Source organism: Rhinolophus hipposideros (assembly GCF_964194185.1).
Source record: "Rhinolophus hipposideros genome assembly, chromosome: 14".
In the NCBI taxonomy this organism is placed as follows: domain Eukaryota; kingdom Metazoa; phylum Chordata; class Mammalia; order Chiroptera; family Rhinolophidae; genus Rhinolophus; species Rhinolophus hipposideros.
Window position 1 is genome coordinate 66,167,925 of NC_138060.1, and position 13,825 is coordinate 66,181,749.

At 39.4% G+C, this 13,825-nt stretch overlaps 1 protein-coding gene across 1 annotated transcript in view; it reads right to left on the reverse strand.

The window, feature by feature from the left end:
- Positions 1 to 13,825, reverse strand: part of CNTN6 (contactin 6) — a 245,443-nt gene that overhangs the window by 138,531 nt on the left and 93,087 nt on the right. The gene's annotated exons all lie outside the window — the stretch shown is intronic.

Consider the following 13,825-nt stretch of genomic DNA (forward strand, 5'->3'; position numbering starts at 1 on the left):
CAGCCAGCCAGCCAGGGTGCAGTGATCACGTGGGTTGCACGCTATCCCTCCACCCCCCTCTTCCAGGTACAGCACGTTGTCTGCCATCTCACTATGATTCCCCTCGAGAAAGTGTGTGTGGCACACTGCCTGGTTCGGGACTTCTGTCTGTCCCATCACTGCTGAAGTTCACTTCGGTCACTTGGTTATTACGTGCTAACTGCCAGACTCCTCCCCTGTAAAGTTACTCCTTTTTGCCTTCAGAATTAGTAAGTATTTTGTGGTTAGGGGCTTTGAGACAACGCTAAATCACTGAACATTTCATTTTTTTCCCATGTATTTCCATCAGTCTGGTCTACTCTATCGGTGTGAATGCGTGGTTTCTTATTTTTTTAAACAAGTGGTAATCCATTCCTATTTATTTTGATGCCCAACTTGTCCCTGACTTGGCAAGCAGCAGCCCACCCATTCAACCTGGCTTTCTCGTCTCTCTGACACATGCCTATCATTCTTTAAACTCTTCCTTACTTTATGGTATAAGACAGTGCTCTGGAATCATCTTGTATTTCCTCTACCTCAGCCATGGAAGTGGTGTGTGTGTTTTCTTCCCTAAGAAAACCTGCTTTCCTTTACTAGGCAGTGGTATTTAGAAGCCGTGATCTGGATGCAAAGTGTACTCGCTCTTACTGAGGTGTTCTTGCTCTGAGGCCCTCTCCGTGACCTGTGTGTGTGTGTGTGTGTGTGTGTGTGTGTGTGTGTGTGTGTGTGTGTGTGTAGGTTATAGGTATAATTATGTGCACGTACCAGCTGCTAGGCTGTCCCCATCTCCTTGTCTCCCTCAGGTTCTGAGCTGTAAGGGTCTCCCCTGTGAGGATACCCTCTTTCACTCTCCATGCAAGATCATATTTCAAAGTATATCACTTTCTCACATCTTGCAGGATCACCATTCACACCAAAATACCCCTTTCCAGTAAAGATAAAACCATAAAATGGAGGGTAGCACGCAGGTATGGTGATAAAGGCTGGACTTCCCTCAAGCCCACCACCCCTCAGCTACAGAATGTGGGTTCTCATTATCTACCCACCTTGCATGCTGGAGCTACGAGGGAGAAAACAGGCCCCTGATATGACGAGAAGAATAAGAAATTTCCTTCTCTATAAAGGAATAAATGAATTGTCTGTACATAGATCCTCAAGCGTGAGAAAAATAAAAAGAAATGGAATAGGAACAATGCAAAAACCACTACAACAATACATGTGAAAAAAACATGCATGCCGAAGATAGACAAAATACTCATTCCAGAAGAAAACATAACTCAGGGAACCCTGAAAAATTTCTCAAAGGTGTTTTATGCTGTAGAATAAGAACATGAATTACAAAAGTAACGAAACTCAATATCAAGATGAAAAAACAGACAATAGAATCAGATAAATTAGGAGGTTGTAAACTTGAGGATACAAATTGCAACCAAAACAGCATCTTTAAAGAACCAATACATCAGTTAGAATAGGCAAAACAGACACTACAGAATGTCGAATTACTGACATAAACAGAAAATTTGAAATAATTATAATTAATACTGTTGAAAAAGCACAGATAATAAAGCAATTGAAGAAAAAGCAATGAATAAAAAAGCCGACACAGATGATCCAACGTAAAGATCTTTGATGTCAGTGAGATGGAAAATCAAACAAATGTATCAGAAGATACCATGAAGAAAATTCCCTGTAAATGGAAGAACACACCGCATTCCAGGGACACTGAGTCAGGACTCAATAGCAAGGCCCTTGCTAACTAGCTGACTGATCCTCAAGTCAGAGAAAGACTTTGCAGGAGCACCAGGCTCAAACAGCAAATCATCCAAAAGAGTGAAAGAAACCTCAGATTAATCTCAGGTTTTCTAACAGTAGCATTCTACAGCAGAAGACATTGAAGCAAAGCCTACCATATTCTGAGTAGAAGGGTGACATGACTATTCTCACCTACCAAGGGGTCTTTCAAATATAATGACATTGAACATTTTTTAACATCAAGACAAAAGGCAACATCTTCAGGGGATAAAACATAAACGACTGTTAAAGAACTGACTTCACAATGACATCCATCCAATTAAGATCTCAAAATCTCAAGAATGAAGGAGAAATAAAATGTACATACATGGACTATATTTAAATATAAAACTAACACTGAAGAACAATGTTAGTTTTCGCTGCAGAACAGAATAGGAATGCTATAAACTTCGATAATGTAAAAATAACAATACAAATACAAAAATGAGCAGTGGGTGAGGGGATATAGTTAGAAATGTGTGAGTGCTAATAGCATTTCCTTTCATGGCAAAAGATCCATAGGCTATATACATACATATATTTAAAGCATAAGTTTTTTTTATATATAAACATAATTCTTAAAAGCATAAGCACTCTGACCTTTTAGTGTTATTCAGTGCATCTGTTACCTTCAGAGGAATCTTTTAGAATATGTATAATTGTTGTTGCCTCAAATCATTTATTAGAAGTTCATAATTCTTTTCATTTTTACTTTTGCTAAATTAAAATAAAATTTAATTGTGACATTAAAAGTAGTATCTATGGTATGATCTCATTTTTATGAAAGTTTTTTCTCTTTCTATACATTTAGCCATCTACTCATTAATCTACCTTCTCTATATTTATATGCATAGAAAGATGGCTGCGATTTTTCCAAATTTTAATAATTTTTACTTTGGGAATTTTATTTGGATAAGGTTTTTTATTTGCTTTGCATATATTTTCATAGCTTGAATGTTTAAAAGCAACATGCATTACATTGAAAAAACACAATTGATTTCTTTTTAATTAAGGAAAGAGTATAGGGCCATGCACAAAACAAATGTTAATTTATTTACTTTACCTTTACTCAGAGAAAAGTACTGTTGAAACTTCATATAATCTAAATCTGGAGTATAAGTTAATGATGCCTTATTTTTTGGAGAGTGATTTGTGGTTTTCAAAGAACCTTACATGCAACAATTAACAGATTAAATCCTTCTCACACCTTTTGTGACACATATTTCCATTCCCATTTAATAGATGAACTTAAGACTAATAGAATCAGGCATTTTCCAACAAACTTGGTCTTGGTGAAACATCATCGGTTGGTATATTATTTACTCATGGATATTTGTCTTTATCAAAATTTTAAAGCTCGACTCATACCAGTAAAAAGTCTAGCTTGTCAATTAATTGTTCAATCTCTTTTGGTAAACTGTTAGATTTCTTCATACTGTAATGAAATAAGCAGATTTTTGTCACTTGTGTCAGAAAGCAAAGATAACACCGAATTTCTGTACCAGAACAGCTGAAAACATGACAATATGATGTCAGACACAAGAAATCAAAATACATTTTCAAGAACTTTTACTTTAGGAATATACTAGAGGTTAGTTAAAATGTTGGTATGTTGAGCTACTATAACATGATCAAATAATTGTATTGAAAACATCTACTACTATAAAATCGCCACCTGTGATTATAATGCTACTCTATTAAAAATGTGTTACGTGGCAGTAAAGCTTGCAAGAACTTTGCAGTAGATGAACAATGAAAAATATTTTTTAAATGACGAAAAAAGAAACATGCTATGTTATTGAAAATGTATGTAAGGTTTTGCCCATTTCCCCACACCCCTCTTTTATTTCTGATGGAGTTTAAGAAATGTTTCAATCTATGATCTGACTCCAATATTGGATCATAGCTACCAGTATCTAATATTCGTTGTCACCCCCTGGGTCTTGGGAGACTTTGGGTGGATCTAAGGCAGTCACATTTTGGCATTTCTGAAAGTGTATGAATCTCTTTATGGAGAATCAGTGCTTATCCCACAGGAGTGAGCTCCTAAAGTTGTGTTTGGTTTACTCTACTGGGTCCCCTTGGCCATGACTGACAGGACCAAAGGTGCTATGTCTGCAGGACTGCTGTGTTTCTCTCTCCTGGGAATGGGTAGTAAGAGGTGCTGGTCTCTGATGGTTACTCGAGTGGAGATAAGTTTGTTCGGGAATATTAAAGCATCCGTCTTCCATGAAACTCATGAAGAGTTAGAGATTCAGACAGACAGACAGTAGAACCATGGAGAGAAAGAATAACTGAGTAAAGAGTAGCTGAGCTTTTTGATCCTTGCTTCCAGTGTGTAGTGAGACCTGCCTCTGGTCCCATAAGCCATCAATTTCACAGCTTCACATTTTCTGTTCTCTGCGACTCAAGAAGCCTTGAGAGAGACAGACTGAAATAAACAACGAGAGCGCAGTGTTCCGGGCATTCCCTCTCCTGAACTGCAAAGTGCAGACAACCTGGGCAGGCAGCCTGTTTCAGAAGTTACTAAGGGCCCATAAGTAGAACCCAGAACTTGAAGGCCAGCCCCCTCTGAAACCAGAGACTAGCTCAGGCCCAGACGGTGGGGTGGCATTCAGGTGACACCAAGAGGGCGGGGAGGTGGTCAAACGATACAAATTTCCAATTACAAGATGAATAACATACAGCATGGAGACTGTAGTTAATAGTATTGTGTTATATCTTTGAAAGTTGCTAAGACAGTAGATCTTGGAAGTTCTCATCATAAAACAACATTGTAACTATGAAAGGTGATGTACATGCTAACTAACCTTATGTGCTAATAATTTTACAATATATGTCAAATCAACACCTTGTACACCGTAAATTACACAATGGTGTATGTCAATTACATTTCAATAAGGCCGGTAAAAATGTGAGTTCAAAATAGCTTTTACTTCAAGCATTACTTAGGTTCAAACCATACGTAAATTGGCATTCATTTTATAACTTGGATAATTAGTGACTCCTTATTCAAGCGAGCATCAAAGATCTGAAAAAGAGTTTGTCACCCGGCAATGGCCATGCCTGACATTTCCTCCGTGTGACAGACCTTTGAGAAGACAGTTCTTCATTGAGGAGCTATGGAATCTGAACATACGGAATCATTCTGGTCATTTTTATATAAGTTACCCTAGCAGAATGAACTGATGGTGCACCCATGGTGTGACAAAGGAGACCACAGCATCTTAGCCCGCTAGACATCTATGGTGACCTCAAGCTTTGCAGGTTAAGTATTAAACCTGCCTGGAAGGTATACAACATATTGGAAGGGACACACAGATCATAAAGCAAGTCATAATAAGAAGTGTTCATTAGCATATATTTTGCATTCCGTTGATCTCTTCAGTTTAAAGCCAAACCGAAATATAATTCTACAGCATGCTTATTTGGGTATTGCCAGCACACAGTGATAAAGTCTAATGAAAGTAAATTCAACCAACTTTTATTACCTCTGATTATGCGTTGAAACTTCTTTATGCACTGACAATGCCAAACTAAGTAAATAAATTTCACTCGAGAAGCTTATAATCTAATAAGAGCAATTTTGGCACACAGTGAGTTCCAGAGAAAAAGTTGAAGTTGCACAGTAATTATCTTATTTTATCCTTACAAGAACACTGTCAGGTAGATTCTAATATTCCCAATTTAATGGTGAAAAACTTGAGATTAAGAGAACTTAAGTAATGTTCTTGATACCAAACAGATAGAGAGTACTGGCATCAAACCCATACTCTCAAGTAACTATGATATACATTCCAGGGAAAGGGCATGCAAACAATTGATTTACTGCATATATATATATATATATATAATTATATTCATATAATTTTAAGGAAGTCCAGAAAATTATTAATTCTACTTAGAAGTTATGAAAGAGTGACAAAGATGCAATATTTGGGCTATGTACAAAAAAAAAATGAGAATGCCTTTGAAAAAGAAGGATAAGGATATAGTAAAGAAATTCTAAGAAAAATAACGTGAATAAAGATATGAAATATCTGTCATTCAAAAAATGTAACTAATCTGGAAAGTAAGAGAGTAATAAAATATAAAGATGGAATCGTAGATTCCAATCAGTTTGGAAGAATCCTATATGACATGACAGAGGTTTGAACTTGATGAGTAAACAGTTAGAAAACATGGGAGTGTTTTCCATTTTACACAGGAGTGTGACATGCTTAGATCTACGACTCACTAGAGGAAGGATGAGGGATAGGGGAGAGAAACACAGATGGGGGGATCATTTATCAAACATTTGAAAACACGGGGATAATTGGAGCATTGTCAGTAGGTTTGAAGGGACTGAGAATAATGCGAGAGCTGTTCTGAAGTATTAGAGGCAGAACCAATAGGGCAGTATGATGGATTGACATGAGAGACAAAGGAATGGAAGCATTGGGAAGACTGAGCTGGTGTTTGTGGATGAATGCAAGGATGAAGGTATGCTGACATCTCTGTTGGAGAAGGAGAAGGAGAGAGATGAGGCACGGGGAGAATGAAAAGAGATGAGAAAGGAAATGCAAGTTAATTCATTTTTATCCCTTACTAAACACTGATTTGTGGGCTTACTATGAGCAATAACTACCTTCAGGTCTGAAAACGTAGCAGTGGAAAAAAAAACAACTGCTAAAACTGCTACTGTGATGAAGCTAATTGGAGGAAGCATTAAACACGTCCACACAGGAGCACGTGGCACCCGAGATAGTTTGAAGTTCTCCGAGGAAAACAAAGGGTGAGGGAGCGAGTAATTCCGGGTTGAGGTGAGATGCTATTTCATAAAAGGTGTAGGAGGAAGACATCACTGATCTGGTACCATGTGTACAGGGATCCCATGGACATGCAGCAAGAAAGATCCTAAAAAGGAAAAGCATGTGCCAATGGGAAGCCCGGGGGCTTCCATTAGATGTCCTACTGAAACTGTCAAAGGTGCCACTCATTGTGGGTCTGCATCTACGCTTCTGGAGAGAGTATCTGTCTGAGAGTCAGAATGAGTGTATGTGTAGCACAGGAGCGGTCCAAACAGAGCCTTAAGTCACACTTAGAGATCAGAACGGTGAGGAGGAACCAGAAAGAGACTGAGGAAGAATGGCCAGTGTTGTAGGAGGCGTCCTAGGAACGACCTATGATCTACAGTGGCCTTTCTCCCAGGAGGAGATGACCAGCTTGGCCAAACAGGGGCAGTTGGACACATGAAATGAGGGCGAAACACACCATGGTGACAGCAGCAGATGACCACTGAGGACTCAACAAGACATTGAGTGGAGCATGGATTCTGAAGGGAGTGAGGTCAGGGGGGCAGAGTGAGGAATTGGGAACAGAACGTATGGGAACAAGTGGAGGCCTTTTCCATAAAGGGGTCAGCACAGGATAGTGTTGGAGAAAGTCCAAGGTCAAGGGCATATTATTGAGATGAGGTGTCACCGCACATTTGCTTCTGGCCATGACTCAGTATTGTGAGGACAAGAGGGTGCAGGACAGAGACAAGTGATGCCTGAGAGATGCCCTCCTTTGGGAAGCTGGGTCACTGCTGTTCCTTCCACAGTAGCAAAAGGGATGGCAGAGAAAATAGGCGCGAGTAGAAAACGTACCGGCTGACGTGTGTGGGGTTGAAAGCATGTTAAATCGCCTGTGATTTTATTATTATTATTATTATTTTTACTTTCTTAGGAAGGAAAAAGTGATATCCTCAGCTGAGACAAATGATAGGACAGGATTTATGGAAAGTTTGAGGGGAGGTGATAATGTGTAAAATGATCATCTGGAGAATAAGAATATGACCAGATGACGGATGTGGGATAGGACATATCAGGGGAGTTCGTGAAAGATCTCAAAAAGGACATCAAGAGATGACCGGGTGAGGCAAACGTGATCATCACCACACTACGGAAACGAGGCTGGACCACCTCCTTGCACCACATACAAAAATAAATTCAACATGGATTAAAGACTTAAACATAAGATCTGAAACCATAAAACTCCTAGAAGAAAATATAGGAAGAAACTTCACAGACATTACCCTTAGTAATATTTTTACTGATATTTCCCCCCAGGCAAGGGAAGTAAGAGAAAAAATAAACACATGTGATTACATCAAACTGAAAGGTTTTTTTCACAGCAAAGGAAATCATCAATAAAACAAAAAGACATCCTACTGAATGGGAAAAGATAATTGTCAATGATACATCTGATAAGGGGTTAATATCCAAAATTAATAAAAAATTCACTCAACTCAACCCCCCAAAAATAAACAATCCAATTAAAAAATGGCAGAGGACATGAAGAGACATTTTTCTAAAGAGAATATACGGATGGCAAACAGACATATCAAAAAATGCTCAACCTCACTAACCATCAGAGAAATGCAAATAAAAACCACAATGAGATACCACCTCACCCCAGTCAAAATGGCTATCATCAATAAATCAACAAACAACAAGCGCTGGCGCAGATGTGGAGAAAAGGGATCCCTTGTGCACTGTGGATGGAATTTCAGATTGGTGCAGCCACTATGGAAAACAGTATGGAGGTATCTCAAAAAATTGGAAATGGAACTACCTTATGACCCAGCAATTCCACTCTTAGGTATCTATCCAGAGAAATCCAAAACTCCAATTCGAAAAAATATATGCACCCTTTATTGCAGCACTATTCACAATAGCCAAGACTTGGAAACAACTGAAACATGCATCGGTAGACAACTGTATTAAGAAATTGTGATACATTTATACAATGGAGTATTACTCGGCCATAAAGAAGAATGAAACCTTACCATTTGCAACAATATGGATGGACCTAGAGAACATTACACTAAGTGAAATAAATCGGACAGAGAAAGACAAATACCAAATGATCTCACTGATATGTGGAATCTAAAGAACTGAATAAATGAGCAAAGTAAACAGAAACAGTCTCAGAGACATAGAGGAAAAACTGAGGGTTGCTAGATGGGAGCGGGAGTGGGGATGAGGGAGAAGGTGAGGGGATTAGAAAGCACAATTGATAACCACAAGATGGCCACGGGGATACGAAAGACAGTTTGGGGAACATAATCAATAATGTTGTAAAGATCTTGTAGGGTGTCCAATGGACACTGGTCCCATTAGGGAGACCACCTCAGGGATGGTGTAGATGCCTGACCACTGCGGTGTACACCTGCAGCTGAATAATAATGAATGTCAACTACAATTATATAATTATATATATATATATATATATATATATATATATAGTCACAGGATGTGGAGTCAGTGGGACTGTAACAGCTATATATGATGTCAGAGGGGTAGTAGATTGGGGAAGGGGGGTTATCACTTTGTGAGGGGTATACATGTTTAACTGTTACATTGTTTTGTACACCTGAAACTAATTAAAAATAAAAAGACTGGTGTCCTGTCCACTGCATTTTTTTGGGTTATCTCTGCCTTTCAATATATTTTATCTATTTTACAACAATGTAAGGAAAAGATAACTGTTAAGAATGCAAATGATTCTTACCATTGAAATGCAAATGATTTGTGTCCACTGGACTACAATTGGTTTTTCTCTTGTTTCTTTGTGAATAAGCCAGGTTTTTGTTTGGTTTTTCGTAGCAGCTTTCTTGAGATATAATTCACATACCATGCAATTTACCCACAATAAACCCATTTGGCTTTGATTTATAAATGTATTTTACCATTCCTTATAGACTATGCACGTGCGATTCTTTGAATTCTACTTTAAACAAACTGCAACATTTGACTGGTACCCACATTAATTAATTTGTTAGACAATGTCTTTTGGATGGGTTCAGGTATATTTGTTTGAGATGCACGATTTTGCTATTTTAAGAAATATAATTATAACATGTTGCATTTGCATCGCCAGAGCGACTGGTAGACATAGACCCAGCAGCTGGCTGTACCGCAGCTGGTTGGGGAGGGAGGCAGCAGCTGGATGGGGAGGGAGGCAGCAGCTGGATGGGGAGGGAGGCAGCAGCTGGATGGGGAGGGAGGCAGCAGCTGGATGGGGAGGGAGGCAGCAGCTGGATGGGGAGGGAGGCAGCAGCTGGATGGGGAGGGAGGCAGCGGCTTTGTAATGGGCGGTAACAATGTGGAACTGAAGGAAAGGAAAACAGAGGTGGAAGGCCAGGGAATTTCGACGTCCATGGCATTGACCACAGAGAGAAAACGGACACTAACTGCTGAGGGAGACTCATGTGAGAAGCTGAGAATGTTCTACCAGGATCCCTTGTTAGTTTTCCATTGTTACCATAACAAATTATCTCCAACTTACTGGCATCAAACCACATACTCTTACATTTATTATTTTACAGTTCTGTAGGTCAGAATGCCAAAATGGGTCTAACTGAGCAAAACTTAAGGTGTTGGTAGAGCCTCATCCCCTTCTAGAGACTCTAGATAGAATTCCTTTCCTTGTCTTTCCAGCTTCTAGAAGCTATCCCCATTGCTTGGCTTATGGACCCCTTTCTCCACCTTTAAAGCCAGCAATAGTACATCCAGTCCTTCTCAAATGACTCTGTTCTCTCATGGTCACATTCTCTTTGTCTCTGTCTTCCACTTTTAAGGACCCTTGTGATTACATTGGGTTCATCCAGATAATACCGGTTATCTCTCTATTAAGATCAGCAAACTTAACTCCATCTGCAAACTTATGTCCCCTTTGCAATGTCATCCAACATATTCACGTGTTCCGGGGATAAGAAATGGACATCTTTAGGGCCATTATTCTGCCAATCATACTCATCACATCGGAGGCCAAGAAAGGAGAGCTTTTGATCGAGGACATGGTTAATTTTGTCACATATTAGAGAGTAACAGTGAATAACAAGAATAACAGCAAAGCCCTAATGTTGATAATCAGGACGTCTCTTCTTTCTTCATTAGGAGAATCTTCACTATGAAAGTCAAAATGAATTGAGACATAAAGGCCAAGTTTAAGGTAAACTGAAGACCAAAGGAAAACCATGGCCTGGAATATAGAGTCCTCTATAAAGAAGTCAGATGGCAAAGAGAAAGACAGAGGTCAGCAGAAATCACAGCAGGCTGTAGAGAAGCTGTTGTTGGTATGTGTGTTTCCTTTTGATTTATATTTTTAGGATGAAAGGCACAAGTGCATTTGTAGGCTGATGCTAAGGGCCAACTGAAAGGTAAACTCAGATTTTCTCTTTTGATTTTCTGGTCTTTGACCTTATTACTTCCCCAATTTAGAGCATTTCAACATTAGCTTTTGAAAAATAACAGCCTGCTGCCAAGTGCGCAAGCACCTAAAAGCACTTTCCTAAAAAGTCCAGGAGGGAAGATGTTGGAAATCCCTGCAAAACCTATTCTTATCATTGAGACAGAGCAGTGGCCCCACTGGCTTTTCTATGAGATAAAGTTACGTCTGTGTGGCATGGCACCAATTCCACGTATAAACCAGTCACAAACTGGAAGGAGGACATTTGGAAAAACAAATAAATAACAGAAAAACACTCAAAAAATCTGTGAATAGCGAACATGGATATGTACTCCCAATGTCCATTACTTGATGACAGCAAACATAATTTTGGTAATAGAGTGCCCCAACTAAGCACTCAGACCCATTGAGCCTGCTTCATGCTTATGGCCAACATGAGTATCTTAATGACATCAGTGGGTGTGGGGTGAATGTCACCCGAGTGGCCTCCTTTGGAAAGCAAAGACTGCCTCATTTCCACATGTACCATCTGTGCTTTTCTGCCTTCTCAAGTGGAATTCTCTCTCTCATCCCAGTCACGTACTCCCCCTGCCCTCTCTGCCATGCAAAAATGCCACCAAATTTGTCAGAAAAGATTTGCCCTTTGTGAAACTGGCCTGATTAAGTTTTATCAGTTAGTATCTCTCTGGATGTTGGTAACCTCATTTCTCGTTCTCGTCTCAGAGAGCTTGCCTACGGCCAAGGGCAGACCTGCTCATTTGTAATTTCCTGCCTTTCTTAGCTCTTCCCTCACAGATTGGGATGAGGTATTTTTGTTGTTGTTTTGCCTCTCTCTCCCTGGAACTGTGAAACATTTTTGCGACTGTTTTTCTCATTTTGGTTGAAAACCTCTTTATTTAGAAATAAACTTATGTGTTTTTTTTCCCCAATTTTTTACAATGGAAGTGTCTTATGAATTAAAATTATTGGTGGGTAAAAACCTCTTGTGCATTTCCTGCCCTTGCCAGTGTGATCTTTCGTATCAAGAGATGCTCGTCAGAGTGGACGACCAGCAATTATTCTCTCTCTCTCTCTCTCTCTCTCTCTCTCTCTCTCTCTCTCTCTCTCTCTCTCTCTCTCTCTCTCTCGCTGCATCAGTTTAAAATTCATGAATACCACAGTTAGACCAGACTGAACTCAAACATGAAATAAGCAGATGACATCGCATCCCCCGATTACACTATATTGTCTTCCTCCCAAGATCAAGATTGAATGAGAAGGGTTGTTTATGGAGATGACAAATATGAGTTCCATTTTTTTCAGATTCATAATCAACAAAAGATTCATTTTCTTTGATGAGCTGGGATACTGGTTGATTCCAGGGTGAGAAAAGCCCTGGACATTTTCTGTTTATTCTTTCAAGGGTCAGCCAGTTCTGAATTTTCCTTGCTGTTGTTCTCGCTTCAGTGTTTGAACATAAACAGTCCCTGTGACACTCGCATGCTGCATTGACCTTGTAACATTTAACCAAATGAGTCTGCATCCAGCTTCCCCTCCTCTTTTCTGTTCCCTCCCGTTCTTTACCACCCGTTTCCATGTTCTTCATCAGAGGAAAAAGTTAGACACTCTGTGACACATCTCACTTGCATAAACTGTTATGAACATGCAGGGAAATATTTCCTGTACTCAACCAGCATTTTTTTTTAAGTTTAAGGCTATTATTTTATACCATTATAAAAATAGTAGATGTTCATTATGGAATATTTGCCAGACGCAAAAAGTATATAGAGAAAAGAGGCCCAATTTTGCCAAGGCAAAATAGCTGCTATTAAGATATTGGTATCTATAATCCCAGGATTTTTTTGATTTTTAACTTTTAAATTTTGCTGTTATTCAGTTCAAAACATAACATAATCATTTTCCCTGCTCCTAATTGGCACTTGTGATGTTTTATTTTTATTAATGGAACTATAAATTTTGAAAATTTCATCGTAATTCATGTGACTAATATATCTAAACGAAAACATTTACATTGTTCCATATTTTGGTAAAGATGATGGTGATGACGTGGTTGACAATTTAGTAATGTTCCATGTACTGACCGGTTGTTATCTTATTTAATTATTAACACAACTCTATGAGGAAATGCAAATCCTCTCCCATTTGACACCTGGTAGAGGCTGAAACTTGTCAATCTAACATTAGAAATCACGGTCTGAACATCGTAAGCGTACAGGAGGTAAGGAAGGAAGGATGTTTTAGAAAGAAAATAGGGCAGTAAAAACAAGTGCTCTGAATTGAGAGACATTAAGGAGGCTTTGGAGAAGTCAAGTAACTCTGGCTGAGGAAGAGCTCACCAGAGATGGGGCTCAGAGACGGAGACCCAGAACGGTACCAAAAAGTTTCTTTTAGCCACCTTTAAGCATGAGGAACTAACCCTGAGCTCTTTGCAGAATCATGAACATGACCTAAGCTTGTGATCGCACTTGCAATTTTAGAAGTGTCCAAATTCTGAATGCCAAAGGAACTGGGAAGTAGCAGACTTATATTCGAGGAATTTAGCAGGGGGTGCCCCTAGGCTGTGCTCTCCAGATAAGATGGAACTAGATTTAGGGCAACTCTCCTTTTGCCTTATTTGCCTCCCACACCCCAAAGGGTCCAGGGACCTCTGGCGCCTTCTGATACCATGACCTGGGCTGTTCCTTCTCTTGCTCTGGAGATATCACAGATGCCCCGTCACCCCCCCATCATGTGTAATAGATACTGAGGCTGGGTTCACACAGTGCTGTCTTGCAGTAGCTCTGCAAAGGGCTGAATTAAA